Source organism: Schistocerca cancellata, chromosome 2, assembly GCF_023864275.1.
Source record: "Schistocerca cancellata isolate TAMUIC-IGC-003103 chromosome 2, iqSchCanc2.1, whole genome shotgun sequence".
NCBI classification, from domain to species: Eukaryota; Metazoa; Arthropoda; class Insecta; order Orthoptera; family Acrididae; genus Schistocerca; species Schistocerca cancellata.
In genome coordinates this window covers 23,435,691-23,449,236 of record NC_064627.1, presented here as the reverse complement: position 1 = coordinate 23,449,236, position 13,546 = coordinate 23,435,691, and the positions used below count along the sequence as shown (strand labels likewise).

Below are 13,546 nucleotides of genomic sequence, written 5' to 3'. Positions count from 1 at the left end.
TTTTCTTTTGTCTCCTTTACTGCTTGCTCAATATACAGATTGAATAACATCGGGGAGAGGCTACAACCCTGTCTTACTCCTTTCCCAACCACTGCTTCCCTTTCATGCCCCTCGACTCTTATAACTGCCATCTGGTTTCTGTACAAACTGTAAATAGCCTTTCGCTCCCTGTATTTTACCCCTGCCACCTTCAGAATTTGAAAGAGAGTATTCCAGTTAACATTGTCAAAAGCTTTCTCTAAGTCTACAAATGCTAGAAACGTAGGTTTGCCTTTTCTTAATCTTTCTTCTAAGATAAGTCGTAAGGTCAGTATTGCCTCACGTGTTCCAACATTTCTACGGAATCCAAACTGGTCTTCCCCGAGGTCGGCTTCTACCAGTTTTTCCATTCGTCTGTAAAGAATTCGCGTTAGTATTTTGCAGCTGTGACTTATTAAACTGATAGTTCGGTAATTTTCACATCTGTCAACACCTGCTTTCTTTGGGATTGGAATTATTATATTCTTCTTGAAGTCTGAGGGTATTTCGCCTGTCTCATACATCGTGCTCACCAGATGGTAGAGTTTTTTCATGACTGGCTCTCCCGAGGCCATCAGTAGTTCAAATGGAATGTTGTCTACTCCCGGGGCCTTGTTTCGACTCAGGTCTTTCAGTGCTCTATCAAACTCTTCACGCAGTATCTTATCTCCCATTTCGTCTTCATCTACATCCTCTTCCATTTCCATAATATTGTCCTCAAGTACATCGCCCTTGTATAAACCCTCTATATACTCCTTCCACCTTTCTGCCTTCCCTTCTTTGCTTAGAACTGGGTTGCCATCTGAGCTCTTGATATTCATACAAGTGGTTCTCTTCTCTCCAAAGGTCTCTTTAATTTTCCTGTAGGCAGTATCTATCTTACCCCTAGTGAGACAAGCCTCTACATCCTTACATTTGTCCTCTAGCCATCCCTGCTTAGCCATTTTGCACTTCCTGTCGATCTCATTTTTGAGACGTTTGTATTCCTTTTTGCCTGCTTCATTTACTGCATTTTTATATTTTTATATTTTTTTTATATTTTATATTTTTTATTTTTTTATATATCTTTCACATAACCCCACAGAAAGAAATCGCATGGGGTTAAGTCGGGAGAGCGTGGAGGCCATGACATGAATTGCTGATCATGATCTCCACCACGACCGATTCATCGGTTTTCCAATCTCCTGTGTAAAAAATGCTGAACATCATGATGGAAGTGCGATGGAGGACCATTCTGTTGAAAGATGAAGTCGGCGCTGTCGGTCTCCAGTTGTGGCATGAGCCAATTTTCCAGCATGTCCAGATACACGTGTCCTGTAACCTTTTTTTCGCAGAAGAGAAAGGGGCCGTAAACTTTAAACTGTAAGATTGCACAAAACACGTTAACTTTTGGTGAATTGCGAATTTGCTGCCCAAATGCGTGAGGATTCTCTACCGCCCAGATTCGCACATTGTCTGTTCACTTCACCATTAAGAAAAATGTTGCTTCATCACTGAAAACAAGTTTTGCACTGAACGCATCCTCTTCCATGAGCTGTTGCAACTGCGCCGAAAATTTAAAGCGTTTGACTTTGTCTTCGGGTGTCAGGGCTTGTAGCAATTTTAAACGGTAAGGCTTCTGCTTTAGCCTTTTCCGTAAGATTTTCCAAACCGTCGGCTGTGGTACGTTTAGCTCACTGCTTGCTTTATTCGTCGACTTCCGCAGGCTACGCGTGAAACTTGCCCGCACGCGTTCAACCGTTTCTTAGCTCACTTCCCCTTACAGAGGCATCCAGAAGCTTTAAACTGCGCATACCATCGCCGAATGGAGTTAGCAGTTGGTGGATCTTTGTTGAACTTCATCCTGAAGTGTCGTTGCACTGTTATGACTGACTGATGTGAGTGCATTTCAAGCACGACATACGCTTTCTCGGCTCCTGTCGCCATTTTGTCTCACTGCGCTCTCGAGCGCTCTGGCGGCAGAAACCTGAAGTGCGGCTTCAGCTGAACAAAACTTTGAGTTTTTCTACGTATCTGTAGTGTGTCGTGACCATATGTCAATGAATGGAGCTACAGTGAATTTATGAAATCGCTTCAATCATTTGTAATACCCCTGTATCTGTCTTACCATTATATAATCTATCTGATACCTTTTAGTATCTCCAGGGTTCTTCCATGTATACAACCTTCTTTCGTGACTCTTGAACCAAGTGTTAGCTATGATTAAGTGACAATATAATATGCCAGAAATATGTCTTGTGGAGGGTATCTCTTATCTTACGGGTACTGTCCCCTTTGCTTCCACATTAGAGTAATGTGTTACAGTGGAATATCTGGCATTTAATTGATGTTGTTAGAAATAAATTATGTGTATGTCAATAATAAACATGTCTTCAGCTGCTTCTTTTCATTAATTCATTCTACACATCATGCTCCATTGAAATGAAATGATTGTGTGATGTTTCGAATGAGGCACTTGTACCCTCTTATAATGTGGCATCAGTTATAAGTTTCCTTCTCGAGTTGTTTTAGGCATTAGCAGTCTTATAGATAATATATTGATTTTGAATAATGGATTCATCAGTATCAGCATCAGACGATGAAGTTTCAGCAGCAACAAAAAGTTTGTGTGTCACTGATGAGATTTTTTCCACTTTTGATTTGGTGTAATGCCTAGATGGTTCTATTTTCTTATCAGTTGGAGACTCACCTAGTTCTTGAAGTGATGTGTTAAGTGTTTGAACAACCACTGAAGTTGCAGTGAAGTAAGGGTCTTGGTCTGGAATGATTATCTCTGATCCAGAAGAATCTTCTTCAACACTTTATCACTGATGGGCTCTGGTGTATTTTTCATTGTGGTTACATCTTTCCTACATTTATCACAAATCCTGCCACTACTAGGTATTTGTGGAAATAATTTGGGCATCCATGCTGTGACATTTCTCAGTTTTTTCTGTCTCTAATAAAATGATTTGACGTCTTCAATGGATTACAACACTGCACTCTTACAGCACTGCACTTTTTACTTTGTTTCATATTGATACAAAAACCACTTCTAAACTCTCCTTCAATTTATAAATTTACTTGTGAATGAACTATTAAATGTACTAGATACAATCTGGTCAACACAGAGGTAACAATTGATTTGCACTAAAACCACAGTGCACAATAACGCTGTAGGCACACTAAGCCTTAGAAGGTAACAGTCTTATACTCTCCCAACAATGGCTCCAGTCTGTGAATGATTGTACAGACATAAAGCACTGTGCTTGTTTCAACTTGTTCACAGCCTGCTGCATATGTAGACAGGAACACAAGCATGCTCAGCTTTCATACAGTGGCTGAAGTTTGTGCTAATGAAATATGCATTTTTGGACCAGAAGTATTACATCAATAGTCTACTTGCACGTTTTTCACACCTTATTTATATCTTAGATATAGGTCGCTCACTCAACCAATTTGTTTTGCCAGTTAATAGACTATTAGTTTAAACTGTACAAAACTAAAAAAATAACCAATCAATTATAGAAAATGTTGTTTAGTGTTGTTTTAATAAGGTGATGTTGTGATATTTCTAATACTTTTTTTACTTACCTTTCAGTATATTTTAATGAAATTCCTGTTTGTTAAAGGTCAGTTTGGTCAAACTACGGCTGTTTGTGAGAAACAAGAGTATGGAATAATTTTTTTTTTAACAATGAACTCATCATCATCCTACATTTATATTTTGCCGTGTGATTTACAACATTATGAAGTATTTTTGGAAATATTTTGAAAATTTTCAATCATGTACTTTTTGTAAAAAAAAATTAAATCAAAATGTTAATTAGTATTTTGAAAAAGGTTATTAATTAGAAGCTATGTTTTGTTGTATATCACTGGAAAGAGCATGAAAAATGCTGCAAAATGACACCTTTCCCAGCTCTCTATCTCAATTAGGGCAACTCCTAGGGAAATTTAAAAAAGTCTGTTCACACATTTTAGGCCAGTTTTTTAAAAGTTAACATAGCCATATTTCAGGAATGGTTTGAGGTAAAAAATTGAAATTTGGTGTTTTTCTTAGTTTCAGTGCCCACTATAAGTATACCAATTTTCAGCAAAGTCTAAGAGACTGAGGTCAAATTTTTATTTAAAGTGTGTTGATTTGACATGGAATGACCCTTCAGCAACACTTAATGTTAACTCTAAATTTAGCTTATTTCTTAATGAGTTTGTATCCATTTCTGAAAATAGTTTTCCTGAAAAGATCATTTAAGGTAATAATGGCAAGTCGTTAAAGAAATCTTGGATCACTGCAGCTATCGGAGGATCTTCACAACGAGGCAAATACTTGTACAACATAGCCAGAACAAGTAATAACTCAAAAATACATTCTTATTATAAACAGTACTGAAACATTTCATGAAAAGTTGTAAAAAAAATCGTGGAGTAGGCACATCTTTATCAAAAATTGGTATATCTGATGAAATAAAATCAATATGGAATATTGTAAAAGACAAGGAATGAAGCCATAGAAGGTGACATTATTTCTGTTAAAAAGACTGGGAGCATTGTAAAAGAAAGTTCATGTGTAGCAGATACTGAGATAATTGATTTTTAAAAATAAGGGCGAAAACTGGTGCAGATAGTTCAGTAGAGAAAACAAAACAGTACACTGAAGAGGCATTACATAGGTAATTTAAGAAATAAAAACTAATCTAGCATCTATTTGAAATGAAGATCATCATGACTATAAAACATTCATATGGAAAATCAAACAGTAGACAGTCCAGGTCGAAATATCAACAATATTATGAAAAGGACAGATTGCTAATCACTGTGAAGATGACATGTTAAGTTGCAGGCAGGCACATTGAAAAGATTGCTACATATTCATTTTTGGCCAGAGCCTTCTTCAGGAAAGAGAAATGCACGCACTTTCACACAAGCAAGCGCACCTAACGTTCACCTGCTACCTCTCCTAAAATGGTGTTTTGCCACCTACCCAACCTTCACAATACCCTAGTCCATCCCTGTGCCACTCCCAGTCCAGACCCCTTGCCACAAGGATCATATCCCTGTAGAAGACTGAGTTGCAAGAACTGCCCAACTCACCCAGCACTTAGATTTTTTTATTGATATGACTACAAGATAAAAAGAAAAATGCGGTTGACCTAGTTTTGTACTGTGAAAACCATCCCAACTCATCAATAAACTCTTCTAGGTTTTTAAGCCACATCAATTTGAATAAAATGCTTGAGCTTTCAATGGCGATCTCCACCATCGAAAGCTCAAGAATTGGCACAGCACAAAAACTGGGATTTTATTCAGACAGGCTGCCATGAAAAACTTGGAGGACACAGCCCACTTCATATTAACCTAGTATACCAACAATAAAATTTGTAGCAAATGGTAGGTTCTTAGGTGTGCATATTAATGAAAGCTTAAACAGGGAAAACAATATAGGAGACGTGCTAAAACATTTAGGTTCAGCTACTTTTGCCACAAGAATAATTGCCAAGTGAAGCGATTTTGATGTCAGTAACTTAACATATTTTGCATGTTTTCATTCGGTGATGTGTTTATGGGATGAAAATTCTGGAGTAACTCCTCACTTGGCCAAAAAGTAATCATACCATAAAAGAATGTAATTACAATTATGCTATAGTTCACACGATACATCTTACAGGTATCTCTTTAAACATCTAGGAATATTAACCACAGCTCACAGTACATTTATTTATGTTTGGAACTTATCAACAATTAGTCTAAGTTTGAGGGTAGCAGAAAATTCACAGGTACAGCACTAAACAGAAAAAAAAGGATACGAATTACCTTTTCATGAATCTATCTTTGGCACAGAAAGGGGCGAAATTTGCAGCTCTAACTCTGACAATATAGTCTTGGAGATAAAATCAGCTAGCAAGAGCGTTTTCATATATAGATTTAAGATTTCTCCCTAATAACTCTTTCTGTATTGACAAGTTCCCTGACATAGCATTTTTCATGAAATTGATTTATGGAACAAGTAACTAAATACTCATACATTCTCCACCATAAACAAGTAAGACAAATTTTGGCAAGCACAGGGCCATTGTTAGGTGTTTTGCTGCTGTAGGTGAGAACTGAAAAATTATGCCCCCTCTTTTCTACTACCAGCAGTGTGTCTGACATCCCCCTCCCACTACCCATCACCACCACCACCACCACCACCACCACCACCACCACCACCACCGCCTAGCAGTACAGCAATGCAAATCTCCTATTATACTATTAATCAGATGTCCTCATATTCAAAGAACAAGCATCACTCTTCATACTTTGCCTTCAGTTCCTCTAAAACTGACTGAGGACAAATGTTTCGAGATTCATATTTTTTGTTCCTCAATTTTGAAAATTCCCAAAATAGTTGAGATAAGAAGAATCTGCTGAACATCTTAAACTAGAACTCAAATGATTATACCAGTGCATCCAAATTTGGTATCAATTACTTATTTTAATTGCAAGACAATGGCTACTAAAGGTGTGGAACTATTTTCTGGTGCAAATGAATTTTTCCTTGAATTTAGAAATTATGCTATACTGATGGTAGACATGCCGAAGTGTCGAACTAGGTCATCTGAATAACCATGGTGTTATTTCTTTGTCTTAACTGAAATGTTTTTAGAATGAGGAATAAACCTTATTTTTTCAGCATCGACTTTCTTGTGATTAAATAAATAAATAAATAAATGACACTTTCTTTGCATATTTTGGTTCTACAACTTTTATTAGCCGCCACAGTGGTGCAATTGTGTTAAACGATTTCCATTTCATACTCAGTAGCGGCTGCTTTAGTTCTCAGATAGGTCGGGCAGTGTGTTCACTTTCATTGAAAGTGAAGCCTTATTAAGTAAGTGTTCCATATACTTTTGAAAACAAATCAGTGTTTTAATTTTTCCGCTTTTCCATTTCTTTCTTCCTCATTTGCTCAGTTTTTCCCTGTTTAATTTGAAATTAACTTTTTCTTCCCTTTGCTGTCTCTCAAGTCTTGCTGCCCTAGGCAGCTACCTAGTCTTGCCTAATGGTAGAAATGGCCCTGGGCAAATGAAATTGAAAGTTTCAAAACATAATATACAAATGATTGTAAAAGACTAGATGAGGGCTAGTGGAGTACTTACTAGTTTCACACAGCAATGTTGTCACCACTCACCTTGAGGTATGGTGGGTAAGAAAGAGGGTGTACCAGCTGCTGGCCTCTTATCTTGCATCTCGTAGGTTATGTGAAAGTATCACCCCACTGGATACATTGAACCGACACTTTACCAATCAACATGCAATAAAAAAACTTCACTGTGTCTGCCACTGATGCAGATTTAAATTTTCATCACAAATGACAATACAAATTTACAAAAATAATCCTTAATTTATCTGCAGGTACTCAAGATGTATAAGGACTTCTCTGTGGAGTATCATCCAGTGTTTGCCCAGTCATTTTACTACTGATATCTGTAAGTCGTCTTTATTTGTTTGCAGATGTGTAGTATGAGTATTTGTAAGGTGAATGCTTAAGGTCTTGGCTGAGAACCAGTTATAAGCCTGTCCCATTACTCGTGTGGCTGTGGCTGATACAGGATACAGTTGTGTTTGGACCTTTTAGTGATGTACTTGTGTCACTAGCAAGCAATACAGTTTATTTATTATGTCAAAAGTAATTGCCATGAATGACCTTTTTTTTATGGAGGATGCGTAAGGGCTTCCCAGCAAAATTTGCTAGAGCGGTTGAAACAATCTTGGCAACAAGGGGCAGACCCACATATTGTCAATGTTGTTTCATGTAGGTTGCAGAAGTGCCATGGGGAACAGCTTACACTTCCTCCACACAGTCCCAGTCTCTCTCCATGTGATATCCATGTTTTTGGAGCGTCAAAGAAAGACTTTCTTGACCATTAATTTGCTTTGTATGAAGAGGTGCACACCTGCACTCCGTAAGCAACTGCAAATATTTTCCCATGAAAGCATGTCTCATTACGTGAAAAAATGTATTAACAGATGGGGCATATACTTTTGAAATAATAATATATATATTTATTATATAAACACCTATGCTTCTATGCTTTGTGAATTGAAATCTTTATTTCACAAACTTGCAACTTATGAAGCACACACTTCATCATAAATCTGGTTCACTGTCTTTCAGAGATAATTAGTTTCGTGTACTGGCATCCAATTTGGTTTCAGTGGGCAAAGGCAACCAGCCATTCTCACTGCGTGAGCTGTACTAGACCAAAATATCAATTACAATTAGTATCTTCTATGGGCATTCAAATTAAGAAATAATATCTTGTTTCAAGCTCATACCTGCACTAAGGATTAAATTGTGGAGTTCTGTGGACATGCATATTGTATCATTTCTGAAACCGTATGTTCCATTCACTCTTTGATACCCCATACTTGTTCCAGGATGTAGCAAGCAAATAACAGATGTTACCCTGACTAACGGGCATAATTAGATGCTCTTATAGAATAATAGTCAATTGTTAATGCAAAAGAACTTGTAAGCTGAGCCACATTTTGTAAAAATGATAAAACCTGTTGTCTTTGCAAACTGATATTGCTACAAATTTTCATTTACACTTCATAAACTTTTCAGCACTGAAATGCTCCATTCATCTATGTAGTTGTTCATCCATTTTCTCACACCATTCAATATTATTTCAAAGCTTGAGGTGGCAGTTGCCGAAGAGCTCGATTTTCTTCCTTTGTTGCTTGTTTGCTTCACACACAGTATATAACTCTCAATATGAACAACAGTATCTGAGGTGATATGTGTGTTTTGAGGGGAATGCCTTCTGGCAACATTAGAACACACACACACACACACACACACACACACACACACATATATATATATATATATTCATAAAGTAAAAACATCAGCATAACGTGTCAAAATTTTTATGTCTAGAAATCTTTACTACTACCTGGAGCAGCAGTTCCCGAAATGTAGGAGAATCTTCCGACATAGTAATTTGTGCAGAGCACAGTAATCATATATACATAAAATAAGAATTCATATAATGATAAGTTGAGATGAATGATTATTATTTTCTATGTTTAGAAAGCTGCCGTGTGACCAACTGACAACAGCTTAGGAAAACAAACCATATACCAGATTTCGTCAAATATGTATCATACAAAAAAACATTGCATTGATTTACGAAACTTCTAGCGCAACTTACTCGTACATTCTGCATGTACAACTGAAACGATGAAAAATTCAAGGCACTGCCCATTCTCGGGTGCGATTGCATGACGTCGAACTTAGTTCCGGGTGGTTCAGGTGAATTTCGCAGAAAGGTTCTCAACGTATTGTGCTATATTTGGTAGGTGTGCTATATATTGTCATAATGCTTTTTTTCCTTTATTGTTGTTTTGATCACCTTATACAAAGGCGGGCTGTCAGCAGCATATTACGTCGCTCTTCAGCCTTGAGTGGTACAATAAGTATTACATATAGGTGGCACAGATAAGACAATAAAAACGGCGGGCAAAAACTGTAGACACGAAAAACAAAAAACATGGAGCTGTTCACGCTGGACGAGAAAAATCACTAACACTAGTTGACACGGCGCACATAACAGGGATGGCGGCACACGTGAACAGTGGTGGCGTGACGGCTAAAGGACACTAAACACAAAACGAAGGCCAAGGCACACACACGAGACACTGATGGCGATATCTCCGGCGCGAATGTTCACTGAGCGTGTGCGAGTCCGGGGACCCCTGTCATAATGCCTTGCTCTCCAGTATTTTCCTTGCGCTGTCGTTGTAAACATAAATGTTGTATGCCTTTACATAAGAAGGGAGTTCATGAAAATATTGAAACGAATATTCCATATGAAACCAAAAATATTAGTATAGCAGAAAGTAACAATTGACATCAGCTTCTATTTTGCATCCGCAGGCAATACATTAATGATTTATTACACAAATTTACGTTTTTATTTCAAAGAACAACATTACATTAGATACTCTCCACTCTAGCGTTTAATTTGGCATCTCGATAATTGTAAGTAACCTTGGTTTTGCCACTGCTTCACCGTGGACAAATTTCAAGTAAAGATATAAGATAACAACGGCGGCTTTGGGATAACGTATAAATTTCGTGCAGCGATTTGGGTGCCGTCTACTGTCGCTTTAGGGAACTAGTCGGGCGAGTCGAACGGAAGAGCCTGCGCTTGTGGAATACAGTTTTGGTGAAATGGTACCTATAAGCGCTGTCAACCAATCTGGTAACAAAATAATCCAGTCTCGCGATGACAAAAATATTTATCTTTATTTGCCAGCTATGTATATTGCAGGAGTGGTGATAGTTAAATGTGACAGTGATACGTGCTCGCTTCGTTTCATGCGCACTGTATGCGATAAAAGAGCGAGTGTTTTCCAGTTAGGGCATACTTACCTGGCACAGAGGATACCGTGATCATGAAGGCGGTTCCTCCAGGACGAGGCTCTTCCATTGCACTTCGGTTGAGCTGACCCCTGCGATTACCCCTAATGTGGGTAACTCGGGTGCATAATTTTTGGTAGTCGGGACTGCGTTCGCGCAGACCCGGTCTAGTTACAATTATGCTTAGTAGATGGTGGGGATATGTTAAATAAAGTCTGTTTACAATATTGAATTGTAGGAACATCTCTACTTTTTTTAATTTAGAGGTGAATGTTCTTTATTCTGCAAATGTGTAGTCACGAGTGTACCGTTGTGCGCTGGACATTATCAGACTTATACCCTAAGAATTCTCAGATAACATTGGGTTTTCACGTGAAGACACTGTCTTAGTTTTCTTCTGGTTTACTGTGACAGCTGTGGGCATTGAATTTTTGCTAAGAATATGGAATGCAATGGTTGGGTAATGTACACCCTTGGTAGCTGAGTGGTCAGCGCGACGGAATGTCATACCTAACAGCCCGGGTTCGATTCCCGGCTGGGTCGCAGATTTTCTCCGCTCAGGGTGTTCTGTTGTCATATCATCATCATTTCATCCCCATCGGCACGCAAGTCGCCGAAGTGGCGTCAACTTGAAAGACTTGCACTAAGTCTACCCGCCGGGAGGCACTAGCCTCACGGAGTTCCATTTCCATTGGTTAATGCTTTTATCACAAACTTGCACGTGAAGTTATGAGTCTAGTGTGCATAAACGTCGCTCTGAAATGTGCTGCCGCATCCATTTTCGGCCAAGAGCACTCTACAATTCGTCACGTTCAGTTTCTTCGCGAATAATGCAGTATACCCGTCCAGTTGAGTGCCTACAATGTCAGCCTCCTCTCTCGCACTTATCTTCCATGACCATTAATGAACTTCTCGTTTGGTGTCTTCTGTTGGCTCTGTGGATCATGCCTCAACTTCTCTGATTTGTGTGCCAGTGTTTCAGTAGTCTTCCATGCAATTTGCTTCTATCTGCGCAGCTGTCGAAACTTTCAAATGAAGGAGTAAACGACAACCTGTTCTTGTGCATTTGCAACGCTACTGCTCAAAGTTTGCACTTAAGGTGGTTTTATCAAAGAAACTTTACTTCATATGTATTTAAAACATCTAAACATAAGCGTTACAATAAATATCCGTACATGCACTGGAATCAGTATTAGTCATCTCCCTTTCACCGACTTCCTTACTTAAGCTCGCAGCTACAACCCAAAGTCATCTTACAAAATTTGGAAAACTTAATAATTCAAAATTCTATGATTATGTTGTAATCACACCGGGTGTGAGCGAACGCAAACGAGGCGAGGGACACCACAGGCAAATGCAGGTGCTGCTGCTGCGCCCGCTGTCACACGTACGAATACCTTATTACACAGCAGCTTTTGCGATGTTGTCAAGTGCGTTAGCAAGTGCAAACAGCCGCTCCGCTGCAAATCTGTTCCGAGATAACCTGATGTCAGCCGGCGCGCTGGGCAGGTTGCCGCTGCGTCAGGCACGCTCTATGTTACAGACACCTGGTATATAATGAGCATTTCAACGACGCGACCCACCCGTTGCTGTTTTATCCCTATTCCGCCAATGCTATTTTACCCTTTGAGTAGATACACTTTTCAAAAGAACTATAAGTGATAAAACAATGAAATTTTTACTGCATATATATAAAACACATCTGCCTCAATTTACAAGTAAAATGAACGTAATACCTCTTACGGTGTTGAAGAAAAAAATTATTCTTTCACTAGGAAAATTACCTTTGTTTGTACATTAATTATTATAAAACAGTTTCTGTTTGTTTGGTGGTTCTCAATTTACTTGTAACAACTTATTACCATCGGCAGTACAAATTGACCAAATTTTATGTTTCTAACCCCATTAGTTTATCAAATAATGGTACCTAAAAATAAAAAAGTAGTTTTTAGAAATATCCGTTTAAAGTTTAATATTGCAATTCTAGTATAGTTATTGACAAGAATTACTTATCACTAATATTTTCTTGCACCATACTGAGCATCATCTGAATCATCCTGATCTTCTTTTCTATCTGGCTTCTTTTGTGCATTTTAAATTAGCAATATCTACTTTCAGATTCTCTCTTTATCTATTTGTACCAAGGATTTTGCAGTATTTCCACTAGATTTTTTGCCCAATAATTCCAAAGTATCCAGTTTTCTAATTACACCATCATTGAAGCATAAAATAGCATCATAAACACCAAATTTGAGGGCTATAAGCTGAACAAATACAGTTTTTGGTAACCAATTACAAATGACAGAATTCACACATTCATTTAAATTTTGGGTTTTCCCATGAAGACATTTCTTCAACAAGGTATCTTTACAAAGGTCTGTAAATATGGGTTTAATTTCATTCATTACTGATGCAGGTAAAGAACGTTTGCGATCATATCTGGCACTTCTCATGTACTTGCACCATGTGTCAGGATCATTCGGCCTAGGACCATGCACTGGATTTCCAGTTGTAGAAAGCTTATGGAAAAAGATAGCCCATACAGCTTTTTGAATGTTTCCTAAATTCCCTCCATTTCTTCTTATGGCCAAGCCTTAATAATTCTGTAATCTATATATTTCAACATTTGTCAGGCGACCTTTACCACCTATTTCCTTACCATTTTCCAATAATATTTTTGACTTTTCTTTGAATAATCTCAACCTGGACCCCACTCTCTTCTGGACATGCGCAATGCATATTAATTTAGAAATTGTGACATTAGGACCATAGGTTTGTTCTGCAAATACCCAGTCATAAGCCTTGCTGTCACCATCTCCTAAATACTGTGTGCGTCTGACACCTCTGTTTGCCACTGAATGACTAACAATCCTGAGAACTCCTGCTACTCCATCCCACCACTTGGACCAGTATAATTCATCTGGCAGTTATGTTAATGCTTCATCGCCTGAAGATGATGGATATGCAATCCATTGAAATGTTGCGACTAGATGACGATGCCACTCGGCTGATAACCCGTGAAGATTTCGTAGATGTTCATGCTCTTTCTCAGTTCCACTGCCACAAGTTTCACAGTACTTGCTTAGAATCTCTACATCAATTACCTTGCCGGTATCAAATGATGTAGCTGTCACGACA

The 13,546-nt window shown here is 38.3% G+C and overlaps 1 non-coding gene across 1 annotated transcript; it reads left to right on the top strand.

Moving 5' to 3' along the window:
* The first annotated feature begins 10,412 nt into the window (after window positions 1-10,412).
* On the top strand, window positions 10,413-10,575 carry LOC126163264 (U1 spliceosomal RNA). Its single transcript, XR_007535184.1, has one exon. It is a non-coding gene; the product is annotated as a U1 spliceosomal RNA (small nuclear RNA).
* The last annotated feature ends 2,971 nt before the right edge of the window (window positions 10,576-13,546 follow it).